Source organism: Alligator sinensis, unplaced genomic scaffold (assembly GCF_000455745.1).
Source record: "Alligator sinensis unplaced genomic scaffold, ASM45574v1 scaffold684_1, whole genome shotgun sequence".
NCBI classification, from domain to species: Eukaryota; Metazoa; Chordata; order Crocodylia; family Alligatoridae; genus Alligator; species Alligator sinensis.
Window position 1 is genome coordinate 142063 of NW_005842681.1, and position 5331 is coordinate 147393.

The 5331-nt window shown below is 43.8% G+C and overlaps 1 long non-coding RNA gene across 1 annotated transcript in view; it reads left to right on the forward strand.

Moving 5' to 3' along the window:
* Positions 1–467: 467 nt before the first annotated feature.
* LOC112551956 overlaps positions 468–5331 on the forward strand; it is a 7128-nt gene continuing 2264 nt past the window's right edge. Inside the window, exons 1-2 of the long non-coding RNA XR_003096314.1 lie at positions 468–683; positions 1734–1812. This is a non-coding gene — a long non-coding RNA (uncharacterized LOC112551956). The remainder of the gene's footprint in view (positions 684–1733; positions 1813–5331) is intronic.

Below are 5331 nucleotides of genomic sequence, written 5' to 3' on the forward strand. Positions count from 1 at the left end.
CCCTCTGGCAGAGCTGGGGGGGAACAGGGGGCTGCATGTTGGAACTGGGGGTGCTAGCGTGGATGGGGAAGCTGTGGGTCAGGAGTGAGGAGCACCAGTCAGTCAGAGGTCAGTGTCATAACCCAATTAAGCAGTGCCCATGCCACAAGCAAGAGATACTATTCAAAGCAGTCTCATTTCTGCACTAGGTTAACTAAGGGTTAACAAAATGATAGTAACAGCCTTCTTTGCTCTGCGTGTCAGCAAAAAGAGATCTATAACTGCACCACTAACAGAAATGAAACTTTAACCTTCTGTGCTTTACATAAATCATTATAATTGGTCAGAGCAAAAAGGGAGTAGCCCTACAACAACACCCTAACAAAACCACTATATAATTGGTGATTCTAATTAAATTTATGACGTGGCGAAAAACAATTGGCTATTACACAAACAAAACCCGTTTACACTTCCGCAAAGTCGGAGACCTCCGTACACACCTTGGAGACCTCTGAACATACGTGTCAGAGTAATTAGACAATTTGATCACTTGTCTAAGTTCCCCATCTTCGACCAATCTCATACATAAATCAACGACTGCCGGACCGACCATTTCTGCCTGAACGCTTATGGAGACCAACCTAATGAACTCTAAGCTGTAACTAACCAAGTATCTGACCTCCGTCATTCACCACCTTGATGGCGTAAGTAAACAATCTTGCTTTTCAACCGATAAGCGTCTGTGCCTAATTCCACTCCATGCTTCACAAGTACCTGCCTGATGGGCCCCTTAAGGCCTTGAATCCCTTGCTGCAGTGCACGGCAGCGACAGTCAGAAGTAAGAGGCACAGGCAAAGCCAGGGGGCTGCAGGTCAGGAGTGAATGGCAATGGCATGGGCAAGGGAAAGGCACCAGCATATCAGGGCTGCTCAGCACCACAAAGCAGCAGAGGGGACAGCTGCACTGAGTCCTGGTGAGAGAAGGGAGCAGGGGGATCTCTGATTTTCTATGATAAAAAAACCCCAAATCAAATGCCAAAACAAATAGGTATTTAGAATGTATTTTATTATAATGATTGAGGCACTGGTAAACTGCCAAATTGCTTTAAAATTGTAAATACAGTAAAATCTCTGTGATCCAGTACTTAACCAACCAAAATACGCCATTAACCGGAGTTTCCAGCCATCCAGCTAGATGCAGCAGAGTGGAAGCTGGCACACAGCAGGTGCCACCACCACCCACCACCCTGTGATGCCACCGCTCCGCATGCAGCTGCCACCACTCCTGCCCCGCCTGCCAGCTCTGCCAGCTGGACACATGGGCAGGGAGGGCAGGGGAAAGCTTGCACGCAGCCACCACCACTGCTACCCACCGCCCTGCGCTGCCACCAACACCTTGCCCTCCCCCCGGCTCCACGTTATCAGCAAACCCTGCCAGGTTATTTCAGATAACTGGAGTTTCTAGGTAACCAGCAATCTCCTTACCCCAAGGATGCCAGATAACAGAGATTTTACTGTATATCAGTAAAACAACTGATACCTATATATATAGAGGCATTTCATTTTAAATGAAGAAAAATGTAGTTTTGGGGAGTTTTATTCAGAGAATTTTGTATGTTTATCAGAGAATTTGGGATTTTTAAACAGAGAAAACCAGGTTCCCTGGTTATAAGGGGTTCTCTGCCCCTTCTTGCTTGTTTGCTGCAACACAAGCTGGCAGCCATTTCGCAAGTGCCTTCCTGCTTTTTTTTCCAGCAAAGAACATCAGCTTCCCTGCTAAAGACATGGACCCCAACTGGAGGGCAGATTTTTGGTAAAAGGGTAAATATGACACGTGAGTAAATATGGTACTCCATAAGATGGGTTTCCACACATAGCAGCTTCACACTTCTGGTCCTTTAGGTCTGTGCTGAGGCTCAGTAAGAATGCTTGACAGCTGAGATATACAAGATAGAAGCGTAACAGTACAACATCAGGGCTAAGAGTACACAAAGGCCTTCAGATGCAACCACTTTTTTAGCCTGGGCCCTGACCTCACAAGACAGCAACAATTCAGCAACAAGCTTATGAATGGTGCCTGCATTCACCATATCACATCCCATTTTTGTCACACTATCTGACATTTTTACCATGCACTCTGGGCAGCAAAGTCAACTGCTGCTTTACCATGTCATAGCACTGCTGCAGGTGCTTATTCAGCAGTTTTCCCTGAAAAACTCCTGGGAGCAGATCTGGGGGGCAGGGGGGGTTGCAATGGTTGCACCCCTCCTCCCCATTCCCCTCCCAAACTCTTGCTGCACCCAGACTTTAAAACCAACTGCCTGTGAAGGGCAGCAGCATTTTTATTCAGGCAGCATTAAAGGAACCAATTAACTTCATTGTTCACTATCATCTCTCTGATTCCTGCTAATCTCTCACCACACCAGAGGTGTTAAGGACCTGCTATCCTTTTTAATGGTCTTGATATTTCACTATTCAATCTATCCTTTCTTCTTCAATTTTGCTGTTTGTTAGCCATTTCTTCTCTCTCCCTCCTGTTTCACAGCCCTGCAGACTGTTTTAGCCTTAAAACTTTAAATCCAGTGTAGTAATATTAACTCAGGTGTAGAAATGACAGGCAGTGAAGCATTGGAGGCCAAGACACTCAAGAAGGCTAGATTTTGTTTTATGAATCTGAATAAGAGATGTCCATTTAACTATAATGCCTACAGGACTAATAAAACAATGTAATTTGACTCTGTTTTGCCTGGTTTACTGTATTTTTTTAATCTTTATATAATCTCCACCAAATTCATGCACATTCCAATAGTTATATTTGTATTTTGATTTGATCTTAAACTGAATAATATAGTGCTAGCCCCCTAGCATATTAGTAAAGCTTCTAGTTTCTCTTTACAAAAATGTGTGTCGTGTTATATGTGATGTTGTGCTACAGCATCTGCACCCCTGTTTCCAAAATCCTAGATCTGCCCATGGGAACTTCTCATCTGAAAGCCATTCCAGTATCCACAGCCTTTGTACACACACAGTGCTGTCCCTCAAAAGGTTACCCAGAATCAAGAGTTTTAGTATAGCAGCTCCAAACCATCTCTCCTTTTTTGCTTTTGACATAGGGGGTGAAGGAAGAGAAAGGAAGCATGACCCTCATGGTACTCCCAATCCCATGTTTTGCTGTTTTAGTCCCTTATGAGCTCATCATCTACTTAACCACTTTTTAACTTACACATATCACAGACTTGGCTTTAACTCTCAATCTATCTTGCTTCTTTAAGGTTGTTTGTTATCCTTGTTCCATCTCCAAATGTGCTCAGCGATATATTTGCAAAGCATTGTGGAAAGGGGGTGTATTATTTGCTTCTCCTCTTGTTTAAATTTGACATGAAACTTGACAAATTGTACCCATTCAAAAGTTCCATGTACCCTGACAGTGATTAAATTCACAGAAACCACCTAAGAACATAAAATATAAATAAACTAACCCCAGCAGTTTTCATTAAATCAGATGGAGATAATAATTTATCTCACCCACCATACAATAAAAACAAAAAAATCTCTGGGAAAACCAGCTAACTCCAAATCATAGTCAAAGATATATCCTCAAGCCCAAACCAGAAAAAATCACCTGTGCAATTCTCTTTTAGCTGAATCCAATATAGCCCAAAGTAACACTTTGAATTTTTAGCCTTTGTGCTCTCAAACAGTGATTGCCAACCCTCGTATGGTTAAAAAACATGCTAGCCCTTTCAGTCAAATAAAAGGGTCAGAAATGTACAGTATTTCCAGCTCAAATGGTAGTAGTGAGGTAGCAACTCAAATGGTAGAGGTCTCTGCAAACAGGGACCACAGAGAGACAAAGCTCTATTGGCCCTCCTTTTCCCTCTAAGGTGTAAGATTTCAGAGCTGATAGAAGCATGACAGGACTGACTTGGAGAGACTCTCAGTTTATACTTTTATAACTAAGCACAGGATGTAGCCTCTTGAAACAATAAATTGAATATAACTATAAAAATATTTTATCCAGTCAGAGGACATTTCCTAGATTAAACGCACCAAAAAATCTGTACCACCACTCAGTGCCATGGCAAGGAAGTTTGGCACCTGGGGCAAAGCCCGCAGTGGCAGCCCACCCTTGCCCCACTCACAGATCCAGGGAGCACATGCCCTCCACATGTTCCCCTGGGAGTGCATGCAGTGGCAGGAGCCACCCATCCCCGCGCCCTCCCAAAAGAGCTGCTTGAGGCTCCATCCCACACCCTGCCCTAGCTAGGCAGTGTCTATTAGCGCCCCTTCGCTTCGGTGCCTGGGACAGTCACACCCCTCCCCCCACTTGCTACAGCACTGCCACCACTTAGCCATTTATATCATACCATATACCTTAGTCAGACATTAACTGGGTAAATTATGATAATTCACAGAAAAATGTATTGTTAGAAAAATGATAAGACTAGTATTTTTTCACTAGAAATTAAGAAGACATAGTACTTATATAGTGCCTTTTATCTCAGAATTTCAAAACTCTTGACAAAAGTAAGTAAAAGGGCATATCTATACACCCAACTAAGTTTATTGCTTCTGGGCACCACTTTTGAATGTGCACCTGTGACCACAGCACATTGACCTGGGTCAGAGCAGCCCTGGCTGGCAGGGAGCCCAGGGAGTCAGCCTGCCAGCCTGGGGCTGCTCCAACTCAGTTCATCATGCTGTTGGGGGGCTGGCTGGGGCACAAGGGTGCTTCAGTGTGGGACTAGCCAGAAGGCAGCCCCCACACTTAAGCACCCTCATGCCCCGGCCAGCCCCATCAGCATCTACACTTGCGTTGCTGCACACTAAAAAAGTTCACCATAGGCTAATACTGTATTTACAAGTATGATCCTATGGCAGAATTTATTAGTTTACTGTGGCCTAATAGGGCTGCGTGTGTAGGCACTGAGACGTTAACTGTGGAACTAAGTACTCAGCTTTGCGGCGGCCTGTGCCAGCAGCCTGAGTGTAGCAGAAAGCCCCCTTTTTCTCTTGCCTGCATTTGCTCTCCCCTCTTTGGATATGTTCCTCTTTTTCTACCTTTTCTTCCTTCTTCTCTCTTTCACTTTAAGATAAGGAATTGTGTTTTAAAATTTGTGCGTGCGCATTTTGTATCTCCCCTTGTAGTTTGGTATTTTTATCTATTTGTGTGCCATGGCATTTGTAGTTTATATTTTATACTCCTCACCTTTCAACTTTCAACTGAATGTGTTTAGTTTCATAAGTAAATTATACATTGTAACAATGTTAACAAGGGCAGGAATCAAACTATCCTTCCCTGTATCAGGCTGGCCCCTGAAAGAGCGAGTGAATCAGTGATTGAATGTGTAAC